We start from the raw sequence: 20779 nt of genomic DNA on the forward strand, positions 1-20779 counted from the left end.
ATCCATGAGGTGTTCACCTCTGCACATTGGGCTTTCTATGATACATCTGTACTTTTACAAATACTTTCCTAGCACCTACTGTAAAGTGGTATGAATTGTGTCCAAGGAGGTAAGTAAAGAGAGGTGTTAGACATAGCCCCTTCCACAGATGTGGGTAGAGCACTTATCAAATGAAGTGGAACTCTACCTCTATGGCTAGTCACCTTGACCATCATGCTTGCCCTTATCCAACAAATACTTCCTGATTCTTCCTTGCTAGGCACTATAACAGGGTAGGAGGTGCTAAGATGAAATGGATACTTTTCCCAATTCTAAAATTTCTAAATTGTTTGGAAAGATCCCATTGGATGTGTTCTCCTAAGTGAAATGGAGACCTGAACTTGGAATCCAGCTTTGGACTCTGTCAGATTGAGGTATATATTGCCAGAGCCATGGTGGACTCTTTCCAGTAACTGATTTAAATTAGTATCTTTGCCTTTCTAGTCAAGATCTCTAGATTTTTTTTTTTTTTTAGGTTGAGGAGAATGATAGCTACTTATTCTATTCATTTATACCATTGCTGCATTCAGGATGATGCCACTCTGAATACAAGAAGGTTAATCAAAAACACAGTCCCTTTCCTCCTGTAGTTTAGCATCTCATGGGGAGGGTGGACATTAGACAGAACTCTCAGAAACTAGATATGTGATTGCTGTATTAATTGAGATCTACCTATGAAAAGATGAGACACATCTCTGTTGCTCAACCTCTACAACTGGGTGGAACGGGTGCTACCAACTGTCTAGGGGCACAGATGACATGAAAGGATTTGTGAAATACAGGCACTGTAGGAGATCAAAATGAAGCCAGCAATTGCAGAGAATGGCAGTATCCCAACTGCTGCAGGGAAATAGATTCACCTTGGTCCTCAGAGAGTTTGTATCTCTAGAGGCTTTTGTGGGCAGAGAGTTCAAATTCACAAGTGACTCCTGGCTGCTGAGGTGCTAGCTAAATGCATCACCAGAGGAGTCCTGGGCCACAGACAATGAAGCAGCCAAAACTGTGCAAATTCCTATTAAAGTTTTCCCAAGAACTCCGGGAGGAACTGTAGAAGAGTCTGGCCAAGGATCGACAATATTTAAGCAGGACTAGGGTTCAATAAATTCTGTATTACTATCCTATATAATGAGTAAAAGAAAAGCCTGGGCAGAGGGCTCTAGAGGGATCCTAAGGACAGAGAAATTTCCAAGTTTCCAGGAAGAGGTAAGTTCTTGCCTGGGCTTTGAAGTATGGATGCTTTAAATTTGTTCCTTTAGCTGTTATCACCTTCCCTAAATGGTAGCTAGGGAGTACTTCAGACTGAGGTAAAGCTGAGAAGGTAAGAGGAGCCACCTAGCTCTGCTGCACAGAGAAGTGGTGAAACCCAGTTGCTTTAGCCAAGTCAAGTTAAGGGGAGAGCCTATTAAGTAAGACTCAAGTTTCTTCTCCCATGAGAATATACTGCCTATAATCTGTCAATTAAAAATACTTCTTTGGCACAGACTTTGTCTAGAACACTGTAGTGAGAAATCTGGATTACAGTACTAACAGCAGCTGAAATTAGAGGATGCAGTCCTCCGTTCTACCACATTTTAGCTTATGACAAAGGACAGTTTCCTCAGTCCGCTTTTTGTCTGTGAAATAGGGGTAATAATAACACATCTGTGTAGAAGAATCTCTGGTACATAGTAATGCTAGATCATTTTTACCATTATTATCATTATGTTAGGCCATGCTGTATTTTATGATTACATTTAACCCTTAAAATACTGCTACTTTTAATTCCATTTTATAGATGAGGAAACTGAGTCCTAAATAGCTAAGGAACTAGGCAAAGTTACTTAGTTATGAAGTTCCAAGTTCATAGATTGACTCCCAACTCTGAAATAGTAGGGTTATATAAGATGATGTACATGCAGTATCAAATCAAGATACAAAAGCCAACAAGTAATTTTTATCCTCATCATCATAACAATACCTATTTTCCTAATTATGTAATACAATGAATAATGTAATATATGATTGAGAATCTGACACATCATTGGCATTCCATCATGTGATGTCCAATTTCCTAATCAGAAAACACCAGCTTAAATGGATGTGTATGATGAATGAATCCAAAAATCAAAATGAAGAAAATAATTCCTCCAGCTGAAAACTCTAAATTCTACCAAGCTGTGTACAGCTGTGCTCTTCAGGGCCTTCTGCCCTATTTCCCCAATTGGCCATTCTTCTCATGAGTTATATATTTCCCCCCAAGAGTTAGGCAGTTAGCATTCATGAATGGCTTGATTGGGCACCTGAATCTAGTCATCCAGTCATTGATTTTAAACTCACACACACTGCAAACCGTGTTGAGAATCAGAAGAGCATGCTCCATGCCTTAACTAAGCACTTTTTATGGAAATGTCAGCAAAGAGCATCAGCATTAATTAATGGCACTTCAGAATGTGTGATGTTTTCCACTAGGGCTGAAGGGAGCTAGAGGAAGACAGCAATAGCAGAGGGCACCACCATGTCTGTGAGGAGAGAGGAGCTAAAATCAGAAACCAGAGGTAAGTGCCTAGATGATTAATAAGAGAGGGGGAAGACATAAATCTGAGTATTTAAAAAACTACTTAAAAAATAAGGTCCTATTACTAACCTAACACCCTCCAGTGGATTTCCGTCTCACTAATAATGAAGTCTAGCTTTTTCCTGGCTCCCTGCAATAGTATCCTAGGGCTATCATAACAAATCACCACATTGAGTAAATGTAAGCATTAAGAATTTAATTCTCTCACAGTTTTGGCTACTGGGTGTTAGACAAGGCATCAGGAAAGACCCATCCTCTCGGGAGGCTCGGGAGGAGAGGCACCTTAGCCTCCCTTGGCATTCTCTGTCTGCACATGGGTTTCCTCCCTGTGTTCCTGTTTTCTCTTCTGATATGCACACAGTTCTTTATTTAGAATCTCCTATAGTCTACCATAATCCAGTGTGACTTCATCTTATATTACATCTACAAAGGATCTATTTCAAAATAAGCCACTTTCACAGGTTCTGAATGGGCTCCCCTTTCAACCACCCAGCCTCAGCAACTGAGCCTTAGCCATGTTGGCTCCCTTCAGATACTTTCATTCTTTTCTGCTTTGGTTCTTTGGAACTTCCAAGTCCTGTCTTTTAAGGCATGGGTCCCTTCCCTCCCTACTGCAGCCCTTGGTCTGAGTGGTTTCTAGCTCCCTCCAAGGGTCAATTTAAATGTTGTCACTTAGAAGGGACCTCCCTGAATCCATCACACCAAGCCTCCAGCTCCTGTTATCTCTTCCTGGCCTCCACATTGGTTCCTCTTCTAGTATTTAACAGTGTAACATTTATCAATGTTTTCCCCCTTTCTGGACATGTGTAGATGTGTGTGTGTATTTTCTTGGCTTCCTCACTAAAATATAAGCTGGCCAACCAGGAGTTCTACTTGTGTGATCCCTCCTAGCTGACATAGCCATTGCTATATAATGTACTGTCACATAATATTACAAAGTAAGTAGTTGTGCAATAACCAAATGACTGAGTATGTCTTCTGTGCTAGGCCAAGCGCTATGTACCTGGGGAGACCTGGACTATATGAAATAAAAGTCATCTGCCCCAAAGGGAGAGGGCAAGATCAGAGGGGGATACGAATAACTCTGGGATAACGTGTATTAAGGTCAAGCACCGAGGGACTGAAAAGTGCCACAGAACCTACTCAGAGCAAACAATTTATCCAAGCAGGCAGTCTCAAGGGAGTAGAGAGACACAGGTGGGAATAAATCTGTAAAGTTGCCTTCAGAGCAAAAGGAGCGGGTATTCATGTAAAAAGTGAGAGCAATCCATTGTGCAAGCGACCACGGGTAGCCTCCAGGGCGTTGGGCACATCTGTGGGCTGGCCGCAGCAGAGCCATGTGGAGTGGATGTCTAGGCCCAGCTGCTGCAGCAGGCAAGGCACTCAGGGGGAAGACTCAGCATATGTTGTCTGTCCCAGTGGGGGTCCCTGGCTATGGGTCCTGTAAAGGTGATAGATGAGTTCTGACATCTACAGGCAGCCTACAGAGAGTTTTTACAGCCAACCTTTGAATATTCCACTCCATGGCAATTAGTGCCTCCCACCCTCCTCTTCCAACCCAACGAAGATTTTTTTTGTTTAAACTCTGGTAAATTAGTTTGTGGGACAAATTATACTCTGAGCCTTTTGCTCCAACAGTCAGATCGCTTAGAAGAGCAGCCATTTTCTCCTCCTTCTGGACTCCCATATGGTCTCAAGGTGCAGGTGGACGGTACCAGATAAAACATTCACCCTACAAAATTCTGGCTTCCCATAAGGATCTACAATAGGCAACATGGCAAAATGGACAGTAATTGCTTATAGTGTAACAACTATAGATTGTGAGATTTCTCTGCAGTCTGCTGGTTCGGAGTAGACATCCTGCCGGAGAAAGGGGTCCTTCAGGAAGGCAGTTACTGCTAGCTACTATGGCTATTACTATATTAATAATGTTTTCATTGGTAGAAGTAGAAAATTCTATGGCTCCCAGGACAAGACTGAACCTCCTGAAACTCTTGATGCTACATTAACTATAGAGACTTGGAAAGTGGTAGAGGTCACATGCGCATGTATGCACGCGTGCGCACACACGCATACACACACACACACACACACACAATTAATTAGCTAATTCATTACTTAAAGACTAGAGAGGGCAAGGAATGAGAGGTTACAGAGAAGGAGGCAAGGCAGAAGAGGGAGAAGTACCAACTACATGGGGAGCACATGTACATCTGAACTCTCAATTTAATAAGGCCTTGTCATTGGATATGCATAATATTGTCCTCCACATCTGTCTCTGCTCTACATTAATTTCTTCCTCACTTTATGTAGGCCCAGTGACGTCAGGAGATATGATGGCATTAGAGAGTGACCACAAGGTGAGCCCTAGGCTTAAAGACTGCAGCTCTAGGAGATGACTACTGTATTTGGTTTCTTGTGGTTCCTATAGCAAACGCCACACAGTTGGTAGCTGAAAAATAGCAGAAATGAATTCCTTTACAGTTCTGCTGGCTGGAAATCCCAGGTCACAAAAGCTATGCTTGGTTAGAGGCACAAGGGAGAAGCCACTATCCACCTCTTCCAGCTTCTGACTTTTGGCATTCCAGGGCTTGAAGCTTCATCACTTCATACAATCTCTGCTTCCAAGGTCAAACTGACTACTGTGTTCGAATCTCCCTCTGCTTCTTTCCCATAAGGACTTATCATTAGATTTAAGGACTTCCTGGATAATTCATGATAATTTCTTTACTCCTAGATCCTTAAATTAATGACATCTTCAAAGACTCCCTCCCCGCATTTTTTTTTTCCAAATGAGAACATGTTCCCAGATTGCAGTAACTGGGATATGAACTTACTTTTTAGTACTTAAACTCTCAACCCTGAGCATCCTGGGGCCAGGAGACACTGGGTGATTTGTCAAAGGTCTCAGTGGTAACAGATAGAGGAGCTAGATGCCAAAATTTCAGAAACATATGGGAAATGATTTACCCAACATTCTAAATTGCATTATGGTAGAACCTGAGTCAATGTTTTTGTTCACAGAAATATTCAGTGGTTGTACACAAATACACGGATAATCTATGAATATCCTATAGTGAGTGTCTGGACAATTTTCTCAGGAAAGGAAACTGAAGAGAATGTTTTACTATTGAGATATCTGCAAGCTGGGCAGATATCTGCAAGCTACAGCTATAGCTCAGTGATATAGCACAAGCCTAGCATGTATGAAGCCCTAGGTTCAATTCCTAGTGCTGTCAAAGGAAAAGAGCTCTCTTTAGATTCAACACAATAAATATTACTTGGATAAGATTGATTTCCCTTATTAAAAATAAATGGAGAAGAAGAAAGGGCTAAAGAGACTAGGAAACCATGTCAGGATTGAAATGGGGGTGGAACTGCTGAACTAAGCATGTACCCCATTGTTTACAATCCAGTATGCACCCCATTGTTTACAATCAGCATGAAGCTTTCACACATTTACTCATTCAGCAGCTATTGAGGTCGTTGTGGGAGGAGATCTGCTCAGTGCCAGGAATACAATACATTTACAAGATGAATGTCTTCCTTATGTTGGTGGATCATAATGTAATATGAACAGATAGACACCTATAAGATAACAAGAGTGTAATTTTGAACTTCGGAGATTCCTGTGAGTAGAACACACAGTGTAATAGAGGATTGTAGTGATGAAGGTGGTACTTTGGGTAGAAGAAGAGGAGAAGGTGTTACTTCTTTGGTGAGAATGGAGGAGTTCACTACACAGAGGTTTGGGAAGGCATCTTATTCTAATCATGATACCTTAAGGAGCTGATGAGCTTGGCATGTCTTGGTGTAGTCAGAATGCCACTGTGACCAGAACGTAGACATGAACATGGAAGGTACAAAGTGTAAGATTGCAGAAGTGAACAGATATGCTTTTCACCTTGTAATCCAGGTGGGAAGCTGTGAATGACATTCAAAACACCATGGAAAGCTTTTAATATGTGTCAAGGGATGAGAGTTTAGTTAAGCTAATTTGCATTACTCAATCTGTTTCTGTAGATAATGGACCATGAGAGGGCAAAAGTAAAGAGAAGTTTGCAGCATGGTTCTCCAGAGCAGGTCATAGACATCAAGACTTGAGCAACAACTATGAATGTAGCAATGAGGGAGAAAGACTTGAGACAGCATTCATAACTGAATCCTACAAGGCTTAGCTGATGTACTAGATACTGGGCATGAGCAGAAAAGCTGAACCAGGAACAATTGGTGGGTGGTTGTGCAATTTACAAAGATCATGGAGAATAAGGAAGGAATAGAATGTTAGTGAAAACAAGTAGAAATGAATTATGAATAGGTTTTACAGAGCCATGCCAAGTTAGAGATGCCTGAGACCTCCAACTAGCATTGAGTATTCAAGGGAAGGTCTAAGCTACAAGTGCGATTCAAAATCATCAGTCTGCAGGTGGTATTTAAAACTATGAAGATGGATGTGACCTCTCAAAGAATGATAAGGCATTCTTGCAGGAAATAGGTTGACATCTCACTGTGTCCTGATTTCAGCCCGAGTTCTGATCAATTTTGGACTCTACCCTTTTCTATCTCACAGATAAATTCTCCTCTGCTCATCTAAGCCCTCTGGACCCTCAAAATCACATGAATAAAACATTGTGATACCTACAAATGACTTTGCATAGAGAAATCAGAAAATGTCCAAGGACAGCCAATGTGGAAAGTACTTGAACATGACTTCTACTACAAATCCATCACAAGCAGAGAGTTTGAGCAGCCACTGTGGGTTCTAAGGAGTATGACCCTCATTTCTACTGCAAAATATTATGTGGGTTCATGTACCAAGTGATGGGTTGTCCTTAGTGAGAATGAAGTTCACTGATTTTTTTCCTCTGGTGAGCAAGCTCATATTTACTGCTCAGCTGTTTTCCTGTTTCCTTCATGGAGAAAACCTGAGAGAAGTCTTTCCCTGACGCTAGATCAAGTCACACCAGCAAAGACATAACAGCAGGTAGGAAACATGATCAAACTATGGTTATTTAAAGAAAATCAATTCACCTGACAAAACTTGGTGAATCTCAGTAGGCTCAGAGCTTTTCAGGATAGCCTTTTCCCTTTTGGGCTTGCATTCCTGGCTCCTGATATGGTGGCTGCCCTCATAGAGCACTTGAAGTGGCTAGAGAATGAGATTAGCCTCTATCACATCCCCCAATGTTCTCCCTGCTCACTTTACACCCTGCTACACAGCCTTCTTTCCAGCACTTAAACACATGGAAGCGTCAGCCTTTGTATTTGCATGTTTCTCTGCCTGAAGTATTGTGTTAAGTTTATCTAACTTGGCTCATTTTATTTCACTCTGCAAGAGAGTAAGAAATAATCTTAGTGTCTACTTTAAATGATGCCACTGGTTCTGAGATTCAGAGCTCAGAGAAAAACATCTCCCCACAGAAGCCTTCATCCCACCGAAGTGGGTGGCCCTGTTCCCTTCTGTCCCTTCTTTGTTATTCCTGTGACCAGTATCACTTCCTCAGACTAGTTGTTCATCTGTGTGTTTTAGCATTGCCATCTCATTCCACTGAGGCAGAAGCTCCTTGAGGGCAAAGTCCAAGTCTGTCTTTCTCCTGTATCCATAGTATTGACAGAGTTTCTAAAAAAAAATAGAAGCTACTCAAAAAAAATTGGCTCCATGGATAAAGACAGCACATTTGCTTTCAACTATATATCAGCTGTCATGTATAACTCCACACCCTGACTTCCCTACACCCTCCCCCCACCATGGTGTGGTGCTTACTGTTTTCTGAATATTTCTTAGGCAGCTACTTTTGAAATTAGAAATCAAAGCTAGGCCTGCCTGTTGATTAAGTCCATTTTCTTCTCTACCACTTTGCACTGAACTACTTTGGAAACATAGGTTAAAAACTATACAAAAAAAAAAAAAAAAAAAATGTTGAGCATCTTCACCTAGCTGGTGACATACTCAACACTGTGCCATTCATTCGAGGAGTAATACCAAGCATGTTTTCTGCTCAGCTCACCAAACTGGGTGATGGAGACTTCTAGACTAAAGAGCTCAAAAGTAATGTTCAGCTCAATGAATAAACAACATTTGCTACGTGCTAGTCAGCACTGTAGCATCTGACCAGCTTATTCTTTCTCCCCCACCCAAATTACCACAATTACCAATCCCTCAGTGTCTGCCTCTCCAACTCCTCACTACTTCTACATGACTCTGCCTCTCAGTTGAAAAAGCTGTCTCTCCACATGTGGGGAAAGACATAGCCACAGTTGACCTCAAGATAAATTCATCTCTGCCCAATATGACAGGTCAGAAAAGAGCTTGGGTCTCCTATTTCCTAGATTCTAAATCCTAGAAATGACCTCATCTGGCTTATATTTGGGTCATATGGCTTTACTTGCTCCAATCACTAAATCGAGAGGACTGCAATATTCAGAAGAGCCAGAGCTGGACTGTCTGCCTTCTTCCATGGGTACCAGCTGCATCAGAATCATATGATGGAGTCAGCAGGACAACAGTTGTCCAGACAAGATGCACAGATAGCCACCATCTGGAAATGTGACTCACCAGCTGCCCACTAGATCGTTATGAATGTGAACACTGCCTGTCTTATTCATTGCTCTGTCCCTAGTGGCAAGAACCATTCTTTATCTGTGGGGGTCTATGAAATGACACAAAGGAATAATATGTCGTTACCTGAAGCAAAGACATGATTGCAGTATAACATTCCTCATAACAGATAGCTAAATAACTGCTGTTTCACACTCTGCTCTGGGAGGACTGGGGATCTAAAGAGTGGGAATATGAAAATGAAAAGGAATACTCAAATGCCACAGCCACAACTTCCCAAGCTTCTTAGATGAAATGCTATTAGATTGTGAAAGGACTTTGGAAAGTATTAAACAGCATACCAATACAAAGCATTTTATTGTTAATAGTCACTCAGGAAATGAATGCTCAGCAGAATTGCCTAAATAGATTCCTAAGAAAGAAGGACATGGGGTTGGGGATTTTGCTCAGAGGTAGAGCACTTGCCTAGCAAGCGCAAGGCCCTGCGTTCAGTCCTCAGCTCTGGCAAAAAAAAAAAAAAAAAAAAAAAGACAAGAGAAAAATGGAACTTTGTAGACAGTTTCACACAGCAAAAATACATAGGCAGCAGCAGACAATTTTCTAAGATGATGGATTGAAGAAGAGTGAATCAGTGAGGATCAGCGCAAAACATTGTTTAAGAAATCTGAACATACTCCTAATTAAAAATATTTTGAAGAGTGGCTTCCACAGTAGTAATAAAACTCTAGGACCAAACCTGTTTGTTTAACCCTCCTGGTTAGCTAAGATCAAGAATCTGAATCTATGGTTCCAGCAGATGCCCCAGGGGCCAGTAGGGCTTAACATGTATAATTCCAGTTAAGTGACATAAGTCTCAGCATTTTATGCTAGGTGTCACTCTCCTTGCAAAATGACAATTAGGGTTGGAAGCTATATTTCTTTCCACTAAAGACCAGTTAATCTTTCGAATGAGGCAAGACACAGGTAAACTGTTATGGAGAGCAAGTATAACCATTCAGAAAGATGGGCTTCATCAAATATGAGAGGGCAGAGGAGAGAAACAAATAGTTCCAAGAGGTCATCTCAAGTCACAAGATGGATAGTTGGCCCCACTATTCTCAACCTGTGACTTGTAATCCTATGACCAAAGTGGGCACTGTGTTCTTTCCCAGCAAATATGTGAGAGTAGGGGAAAGAGGTTGAGCAAGTAGCTATGTCCTAGTGAAGATGGCCTTGGAACTTGGATCCCCATTTCTACTCACATTCTGGTGGCCAGGAGAATAGTTACAAGGTCATAAAAAAAAAAAAAAAAAAAAACAGGGCTGGAGAGATGGCTCAGAGGTTAAAAGCACCGACTGCTCTTCTGGAGGTCCTGAGTTCAATTCCCAGCAACCACATGGTGGCTCACAACCAACTGTAATGAGATTTGGTGCCCTCTTCTATATACATAAAAAATAAATAAATCTTTAAAAAAAAACACACAGGAGGATTAACAATGAAATCTCTAGTTGGATACTTATGGTGAAGGAGAAAATGATTTCTAAAAGGAAAGAAGTGTGGTTAGTAGGACTCAAAATGATGATTTCTTCTGTGACATGCTTTCTTAGTTAATAGCAAGGTCAGAGGCATTGTGGGAAATACTTCTGTACATAAGAAAATCACCTGCATTTTAAAATGTGACAGATACACACACACACACACACACACACACACTATGGTGAAGGAGTAAATGATTTCTAAAAGAAGTGTGGGTACTAGGACTCACAATGATGATCTCTTCTATGACATGCTTTCTTAGTTAATAGCAAGTTCAGAGACATTGTGGAAATACAGCTGTGCATAATAAAATCACCTGCATTTCAAAATGTCACAGAGAGAGAGAGAGAGAGAGAGAGAGAGAGAGAGAGAGAGAGAGAGAGAGAGAGATCCCCCTATAAAACAGGGCAACAACAAGTAAGTATAAGACCAATGTTGAGTAAGTTTAGAGAATGGAGAGATTATTTCCTTCTGAGTAGAATAGGCTAAGTCATTGGAGGAAGTGAAAACTGAAATGGGTCCTTAAGAATCAACAGCACTAACAAAGACTGGAAGATGGAGTTAAAGGAAGGCACAGCCAGCAGGGACAGAGAAACCCTGGGCTAATGTAGAGTGAATAATTTACATTTCAGTCAGGATGGTTTCCTACCTGTAGACTTCCAGTATCTCCATATAAATGATATAAATGACCATATGAATGCTAATACTATTACTCTCCCCAAATCCATCCTTCCCCACATCCTTAGGGATGAAAATCCTATCACTATTAAGACCTGTTTGGGGAGTATGATTTAAAGCTTTGATGCATAAATACATTGGTATTTAAAATCAGTGATTGACATATCTGTCACTTTATGAGTTTATTGCATTTGGGATAAGAACAATCAAAGGGCTCTCTTTTAGCTATTCTGAGGTATACACTACACTATATCCTCATGTTAACCACAGTCACCATAGTAAAGTATGCACTGTATCCTCGTGTTAACCAGTCACCATAGTAAAGTATACACTGTATCCTCATGTTAACCAGTCACCATCGTAAAGTATACACTGTATCCTCATGTTAACTCCAGTCTCCAGACTAGAAGTACAGGAGATCTCATTGGAGTTTATTCCTCCATCTTATTACTTTGGATCTGTTGAGTGCCTGTCCTTTCTTTCCTTTCTCATTCTCCCCTGATATCACTCAGATAATCACTGTTCCACTCTGTTTCTATGAGATATGTTCATAAGATTCCCATATGAGAAGGAAGCGATGCAGTTTTTGTTGTTTTATGTCTGGTTTTTATCACAATGTCTTCTAGGTTCAGCCATTATTTTAAGTCTACTGATTTCATTATCATGGCTGAATAGGATTCCATCACATCTATGACACATTTTTTCCTGTGTCTATTCATCTATTGTTAGGCATTTATGTAAAATCTAAGTCTTGCCTACTGTGAATAGTCCTACAATAAACATGACAATGTCCATGTTTCTTTGTATTGATTGCTTTCTCTTTGAATATATAATCAGTGCTGGGACTGATGGGTAATTGAGTTTTTAATTTTTGAAGACCCTTCACAACTTGTGTACAATGATCTGGATTAAGTAAAATTTCATCCATTTTACAGAATGGTTTGCTTTTTTCTGTTTATTCATTGATACTTGATTCCTTTTGTCTTTTTTATAATAGCCGTTCTAATTGGAGTAAGGGAGTAACTCAGTAAAATTTAATTTGCAGAACCTTGAAGACTTCTGATGCTGAGTATTTTTTCATTTACCTGTGATATTTTGCATGCCTTCTTTTGAGAGGTATCTAATAAGAGCTTTATCCATTTTCAATCAAGTTCTTTTATATTGCATTAAGTTTCATGTGAATTCTATATATGGACTTTTTGCCAGTTATATAGTACACAAATATATCTCCCATTTTGAAGGCTGTCTTTTTACTCTGTTGTGTATCATTTCCTGTAAAAAGTCCTTTCTTTTGATATAATCTTATTTCCCTATGTATACATATTTCTCTGTACAAAGAAATCAGTACAAAGAAGTACATACACATCTTTGCTTCAGTTTGTGATCTCATCTAAAGAATCTTTGTCCAGGCAAATGTCATGATTCATTATCCCTATGTTTTCTTCCAAGTCTGTCATCATTTGGTGCCTTACATTTGAGATTTAATCCGCTTGAACTTCAAATAAATGAAAGGAAGGAGTTCGGTCTCTGAGAATCCTGATTTGCAGTTACCTGCCTATGCTTTCTGCAAGAAGCATGTGATCATGTGACCAAGTTTTGGCAAATGAGATAGAAGTACAAGTATTACACGGAGCAATCAGGGCATGCTCTTTAAACATCAGGGGTTCTTAGCTCCTTCATCTTGCTGCCCGGCATTTGTGTGATGGTTTGACCTCAGGGATCTTTCAGGGTTAGAAGAATGCAAACTAAGCAACCGGCTTTGCTGTGATCCTATAGAATCAGAATAATGGAGAACACTGGGATATCTTCCTCATTCAGGTTGTTGACCGAATGTAGTTTCTTGCTGTGGGAAGACAGAGATAACCCTTTCCTTGCTAGCTCTCAGGTGAGACCCATCTTTGCCTTTTAGAAATTGCCCTTATTGTTTGGCTCATGCCTCCTTATTTACAGATACAAAAGACAAGGAGCAGCTTTCTCTTGATTCTCACATATCCTCCAGATGTAAAAATTCTGATCTATTATGATTTTAAGGCTAACACAATGTGAAGGCTTGGTTTCCATCTACATGGACATAATGCACCAATTCTAAAAGGCCACATAGAGAATGTTTCAGGGCCAACCAGCTTTCAGGCCAAAATTGATACATACCAAGGTGGTTTTGTCTGACACATACAGAATGGCATCCAAGGTTAAGACTGGGATCACTACCTCTTCCCAGAGGAGTGACTCAGGCTGTGAGTGAGCTATCAAGTGCCAAGTTCCTCGTTTATTCTTCCTGGATAGATCTAAGGATAGGATTGGGGGGTTGATGTATTATACTCCAGAACATTCTCCCTTTAAACTTCAGAGAAAAGGAAGGAAATGAAAGAGATAACAGTTGCCCCTTAATGTAAATAAGGAGACAAGGTACCCCCCCTGCATTATCTGAGAGAAGGTGGGAAAGACCATCTAATGAGCACCCCTCTCCTTGGGGGGTCAACTTGAAGGCCTGCTCTGGCTTGCTCTCTGTTTTTTCTTCCTGGGCCCTAGGGAAGAGAGCCATTCCATGGAAGTTTCAGGCAGACAAGCACCTTGTCTGTACTGCTTCCTTTATCGCTAGAGGTCACAGTACTATTTTTCACTGCGTACACCACAGATAAGCATTTAGACAAATATATGAGAAGATGGAATGAATGGTGGAAATAAACTCAAGCACTCCTCCCTTCCTCTCTCTCTCTCTCTCTCTCTCTCTCTCTCTCTCTCTCTCTCTCCCTCTCTCCCTCCTCTCTCTCTCTCTTTCTCTCTCCCTCCCCCTCTCTCTTACACACACACACACACACACACACACACACACACACACACACACCATGAACTTGTCTAAGCACATGCAAAGTCACAGATAACTTAGAGGTCAGAGCCAATGTTAGTGCCTTCTTTTCAATGGCACTCTGTGGCAATGGTCAAGAGTGATCTCTTTATCTCAGAATTTTTCAATGATAATTAAGTCATGTTTTGTGTTTCTCAATTTTCAGTGCCTCATATAGGACTTGGAAAAGCAAACTGGAGATATTTTGGAGGGAGGAGAAGGAGGGATGGATGGATGGATGGAAAATTAACTGTTTCTTGGCAGCTCTTCAGGGATTTATTATCCTGATACCCCTAACTGATCTGGTGTCTTACCTGCAGTGGGAGCTCACTAAATGTTAGCTGGATGAGGATAAAGGAGACAGAAGATCAGAGGGATAATCAAGAGCCCTCTCCACCTGGAACCATCCTCCTTTCAGGGCATCCTATTGAACAGCATTGGTGAGCAGAGAGGCAGGGAGTTGACAGCCACTCTCTGGACTCTCTCCCAGGGCCTTTTTAAAACAGGGAAGTTAATTATGGAACCAGATTAACAGTTTCTTTTTTGACACAGTCAAAGTAAAACCAGCAGGATGCAATTTAGCTCATCCCCACTTTCCAAATAGCAGCAAATTTTCATACAAAACAAAGAGACACTTGAATTGCAAATTACTTAGAGAATCAGCTACCAACCCCAACGGAAGAAGAATATTTCTGCTGCTTTCAAAGCCAGTCTGTTGCCTTTTCAGGTTTAACTGTGTGGAAGGACCTTCACAAAGCCCTGCACACTTTGTTGCTTTTCAGCTTTCCAGCGGGAAGAAGGGGCAATTCCTTAAGGTTTAGTAGAATGCTTCAAGTTATCTCTGACACTTAGCATCATCCTCTACTCATGAAAGGAGGGTCATGCATCTCATTCAAGGGCATCAAGAGAAAGTGCTCACCAGGCAAGACAAAGACATTAGTGACTATAACAAATGTTGAGACAATAAGTATGTACTCTTGGAGGTGTGTGAAGAAGGGGAGAAGCCACATGCCCTATCATTGTTATACAGGAATTTGGAAAAACACTGTTAAATTGCAAAAAAAAGTCCTGGGAAGTTTGTATTCTGGATTATTAATTGATACATTCCCTTTAGTTATTGTATTTAATCAACAAAAGAAAAATAGGGCCGAATAACTGGATATAACCAATGGGTCAGTAGCTCATAACTGTGACATAGTACCACATTCTTATCTGACAGACACAGGAATTAAAGTCAAGAGAAGGGGATAATTTAGAAAAGATTACAGAGTGACCAAGTCTTCTGAGGTCTCATATATTGTCTGGTAGATGGTACCACACAGCTTTCATCTGCTTTCTGTCCCCTGAAGGAAACAGCAAAATTTCATTTTCATAAATGTACTTATAAACCCATTTTTTTCCTAATCAAATAAATAGTGTATGCATTTTGAGGGGGGCAGGTAAACAATAGGCCAAGGATAATGACAAAATTAAAGAAAGCCACACGGAGCTTTTTATAGAGGGACTGGAGGCTGAGATGGGAACCTGGCTATACCCAAGCTGCTTTCAGATACAGCCACTGTGGGGCAAGGTGGTCTTCAGTTGAGTTAGCCCCAAGTAGATGGTAGAAAAGCTGGGGTAGAGGTTAACCATCACTGTACTTACAGTTAGCCCCGGCAGGTGGCAGAAGTGAGCACCACTTGGAGGATACCAAAAGACTCAACCTTGCCCTGCTTAGAGATAGCAGACCCTGGGTCGCCATGTGGGAAAGAAGACTGTATAGACAGCCCTTTTGAGCTTTTTTTTATATGAAACCTGAAATCTTCTAGTGTAAAACTTTTCCATGTTTAAACATAGACCAGTTTCCAAAAACATGAGCCAAAAGTCCATCAAGATTCAGGGTTGGGGGGTTGGGGATTTTAGCTCAGTGGTAGAGCGCTTGCCTAGCAAGCGCAAGGCCCTGGGTTCGATCCTCAGCTCCACATACAAAAAAAAAAAAAAAAAAAAAAAAAAGATTTAGGGTTGGGGCTGCAGACAGTTTCTTTGTGACCCTTACTTAGTGACTCCCAGTAAATTGGGCCCTGGGAAGGTCAGAGTGCTGTGTGTGGTTAGTCCAGTCATAAGTAAGCAGAAAAGCCTGGTAAAAAGATAGCCAGGTCAGAAGAAGGACAAGATGAAGGAAACAAAGACAGGTTGTAGGATTAGGTCAGCATTCCCATGGGGAGAGACAGCTAGAATCAACTACCCCTAGCCAGATCCTTCCAGGAGAAGATATACTTGCATCTAAAGCCTATACTCTGTGTGTGTGGTGTGTGTGTGTGTGGGTGTGTGTGGGTGTGGGTGTGTGTGTATGCACAAGCACTCAGACATGAGTGCGTGTTTGTGAGCATGTGTACATGTGTGTATACATCTGTGTATATTCATGTGTGTATATATGCATGCATTTGTCTGTGTGTGTGTGTGTGTGTGTGTGTGTGTGTGTGTGTGTAATCTTTACCTTGTTAGAATGATGTAGATAGCTCCCTCAGTAATGCTTTGCAAGACTACTCCATTTCCTCCAAAGCAGAAAGTTTTTACTGTATTTAGTAGAAATAGAATTACATCACTTCTTTCTTCCTTTTCCTACCATCAGTCCCTCCCAGATATCCTTCTTGAACCCCTCTATGGCCCCTACTCTCAAGCTGATAACCTCCTTTTCTTTGATCATTACTTTATGTGTGTGTGTGTGTATGTATGTATGTGCATAAATATTAGTAGATTCTACTGAGTCTTTTGTTGTATGTGTATATATGGCCTCAAGGCTGACCACTGTTGTGGAATATTATTTCAACTAAGTAAAGGTATGTTACATTTGTTTATGTTGAAGAATATTACTTTAAGTAAAAGTGTGTTACATTTGTTTATGCTGTATTTGTTTAAATATGCAAAGATGTGTTACTGTTTCACCTTGCCTGCCTAAGGCACCTGATTGGTCTAATAAAAGCTGAATGGCAAATACCTAGGCAGTAGAGGGATAGGTGGGGCTGGTGGGCAGAGAGAATAAGAGGAGGATGTAGTAGGAAGATTTCCTGTGTCCTACCCAGTCCCACAATCGCTCAGACCCAATTAAACACACAGAGACTTACATTAATTATAAACTGTATGGTTTATGGCAGGCCTCTTGCTAGCTAGCTTTTATATCTTAAGTTAACCCATCTCTATTAATCTATGTTTTGCCACATGTTCCATGGCTTTACCGGTCTGTTGGCATGTTGCTTCTCCTTCTGTGGCAGCTGGCATCTCTCTACCTCTCCTTTCTCTTCCTGTTTGGATTTCCCACCTTCCTCTAAGCTGTCTTGCCATAGGCCAAATGGCTTTATTTATCAGCCAATCAGAGCAACACATATTCACAACATGCAGAAAGATATCCACAGCACTTCGCCTTTTCTTTTTTTCAAAAAGGAAGGTTTTAACTTTAACATAGTAAAATTACATATAATAGAACAGTTATCAAGCAAGAATCACAGTTACAATATTTAGTCCATTTATATTTGGCAAATTCAAAGAAAAATATTTTATTTATCCTATATTTGTGAGTCCAAGGTTTCATATCTAACTTACCTCTTATCATAACCAGGGGAAAATCATAATTATAACTATCTAGTCTTCAACTACATCAAAGACTCCAGAAGGATATAATATTACCCATGTAAATAAGAAGTGCATTGTAAGCAAATTCCAAAAAATCTAGAATGACAGAGACAGCTGGCTGCCTGAACAGTAATCCAAAGTTCCTCTGCCATGTTGGGGCATCCATCTTCAACCTCTAGGTCTAGAGTTTTTTAGTTGTTTCTCCATGTGTCCTGTAGAATATCTGGCAGTCTCCTCTGCAAAGCAGGAAACTGAAGGACCATTTTGCCTTGTTTGGGCAAATTCAGTGGTCATTTTCCTATGGGTCCTATAGATCCAGTTTATACAACATATTATCAGCAGTCCAGGCAAGAGCAGTTTCTTATCCAAATAGCTATTTTTGCCAAGAAGAAGATAAACTCCATATAGAGTATCTTTGATGCCCATTTTTCTCTTTGAAATTAAATCAGTGCTGCCAGGAGCAGACATATCTCACTGTCCAGAAAGTCTAAGTTTTTAAAACATTTTAAATGCCATATTCTGTAGGTCTTTGAAGTGTTTGAAGATTACCTACCTAACTGAATTATATTTATGTATACCTAGAAAACTTAACTAACATGACTATAAGTTTGACTATCATAGAAGACTAATTATTAATCTGTATTTCTTTATAATTATTCATTACAATTTAAATGAGTTACATAAACATAATACCTTAAACAAGAGTAGAAATATATATATACAGTATAACAAAATTAACTTTAAATTTGTAATTAGCTAAAATCTATAGCAATGTAAAACATTGCAAATAAGTTGTTGCTCTTTAAAAGTAGATTCAATAATCTACCCTTTTATCCTATCATATCTATATTCTACATTTCTATATCATATTCCCCTTTCTTTTAGAAAGAGGTTGACTATGACCAAAAACAATATGCAACCAACAATCTAAACAAAGACAAACATCCATAATCCATTTTGGGGAATGTAAGATAAATCTTAAAAGGTCTTATTAACAAAAACAAACCCAGAGCTAGGTATTGGAGTGGAAGCTGGAAGATCAGAAAGACAGACAGGACAAGCCACAGCTAACCTCACCTCAATAACTCCTCATCAGATCCTGTTTCCACAAACCTTCATACTGAGTCCTCACCCAAATGGATCTCAGCTGAACTGCTGCTAAAAGCCTAAAAGCTTAAGACGTCTCTAGGTTCTGGTCCTCATGCTTATATTCCTTTCTGCTTCCTGCCATCACTTCCTGGTATTAAAGGTGTGTTTCTTTCCCAAGCAAGACATGAGATCTCAAGTGCTTGGATTAAAGGTGTGTGTCACCATGCCTGACTGTTTCCAGTGTGGCCTTGAACTCACAGAGATCCAGATGGATATCTGCCTCCAGAATGCTATGGTTAAAGGTGTGTGCTACTGCTACCTAACCTCTATGTTTAATAGAGTTGCTGTTCTGTTCTCTGACCCCCAGACAAGTTTATTGGGGTGCACAATATATCAACCACTGGAGGAGTAATCTCAGCTTGAGAGAAAAGAACAAAGGAAAAGAATGAGGGAGAAAAAGAGGAGATGCCCAGGGCCAGCCAGGCAGCTGCCAAACAGACAGACATGGAGTAGGACATACAGAATGAAAGAAAGATAGAAAGCCCTGAGGCAAAATGTAGATGAAGAGAAACACATTAAGTTATAAGAGCTAGGGAGACAAGCATAAGATAAGGCTGAGCATTTATAATTAAGAATAAGTCTCTGCATCATGATTTGGGAACTGGTTAATGGCCCAAAAGAAAGCCTGCTGCAGACCTCATGTGTGTGTGTGTGTGTGTGTGTGTGTGTGTGTGTGTGTGTGTGTGTGTAAATATTTATAAATAGATTCTGCTGAGTCTGTCTTCTTGTATGTGTGTCTATGATTTCAAGGTTGAACACTTTGCACTGGACAACTATTCACTGTGCTCATGCTTGGGAAAGGCTAATTCCCCTCCTCCCAACAGTCATTAGTTGCCTGTAGTTCTTTGTCTACAGATAAGACCCCATGAAATGCTCCTCCTTACATGTTAGCATGCCTATTGATATTGCTATTGTTCTCATCTTTTTTTATGCAGTCATTTCTAAGAGAAACAGGAGACCTCCTGGTATTCTGGCTCTTGTAATCTACTGCCTCTTTCATGATGTTCCCTGAGTCATAGATGCAGGAGCTGTGATGTAGATGTATCCATTGGGGCTGGGCTCCATATCCTCTGTTGAGCTCTGCATTGTGTCAAGTTTCTATTATGGTCTCCATTTACTGTAAAGAAAGGCTCCTTTGATGAGGGTAGTACCTACACTTATCTATGGGTATGGGGTAAGATTTGGAATGCAGTAAGGAATTGGGCTAGTCTAGGAAAGTGGTGGTAGTTGATTCTTTTGTAAGGTCCATGACCCCACTAGCCCTGGAAAATCTGGCTAGGTTTCCAGTACCAGGTTTGCTTTCCCTCCGTTAATAATAAAGCAGAAATGTTTAAGATCAATAAAGACACTGATTAGTGTATCAGCTGTCTTCATTTTACTGCAATCGGTGAATAAGTACAAAGGACAAAACCAAGATGATTAAGCAAAGCAAAAGTCAGTACTATCAAATTAGCCTGGCTTAGCAATAAAGGGGGTATGTATTATTTACTCCTAAAAGTGTCAGTCATTTAATCATTTCAATCATGGATGGATCCAGAGGCTATATCAGAGCTAGGTACCTTTCACTCAAAACAGACACAGACAGACAGACAGACAGACACACACACACACACACACACACACACACACACACACACCAATAGCTGCTAGAAATGCATCTTCTCCACATCTAGCTCCATAGAAAGAGATTTTCTCTTTCATTCCACATCTTCAACCATGTTTGTCTTACTTTCATTAACTTGAATCAAATCTGATCTTCTTTCTGAACCAATTTATGGGCAAAATTGAAATGCACCAAGTGGTTGGACCGAGATGTGTCCCATGGAGTGAA

General features: G+C 40.4%; 1 protein-coding gene across 1 annotated transcript in view; it reads left to right on the plus strand.

The window, feature by feature from the left end:
• Positions 1–20779, plus strand: part of Atp10b (ATPase phospholipid transporting 10B (putative)) — a 235076-nt gene that overhangs the window by 31594 nt on the left and 182703 nt on the right. The window contains exon 2 of the mRNA XM_036198423.1: positions 2488–2573. The gene's annotated coding sequence lies outside the window, so the exon portion shown is untranslated. The remainder of the gene's footprint in view (positions 1–2487; positions 2574–20779) is intronic.

The sequence above is a fragment of the Onychomys torridus genome, chromosome 8 (assembly GCF_903995425.1).
Source record: "Onychomys torridus chromosome 8, mOncTor1.1, whole genome shotgun sequence".
NCBI classification, from domain to species: Eukaryota; Metazoa; Chordata; class Mammalia; order Rodentia; family Cricetidae; genus Onychomys; species Onychomys torridus.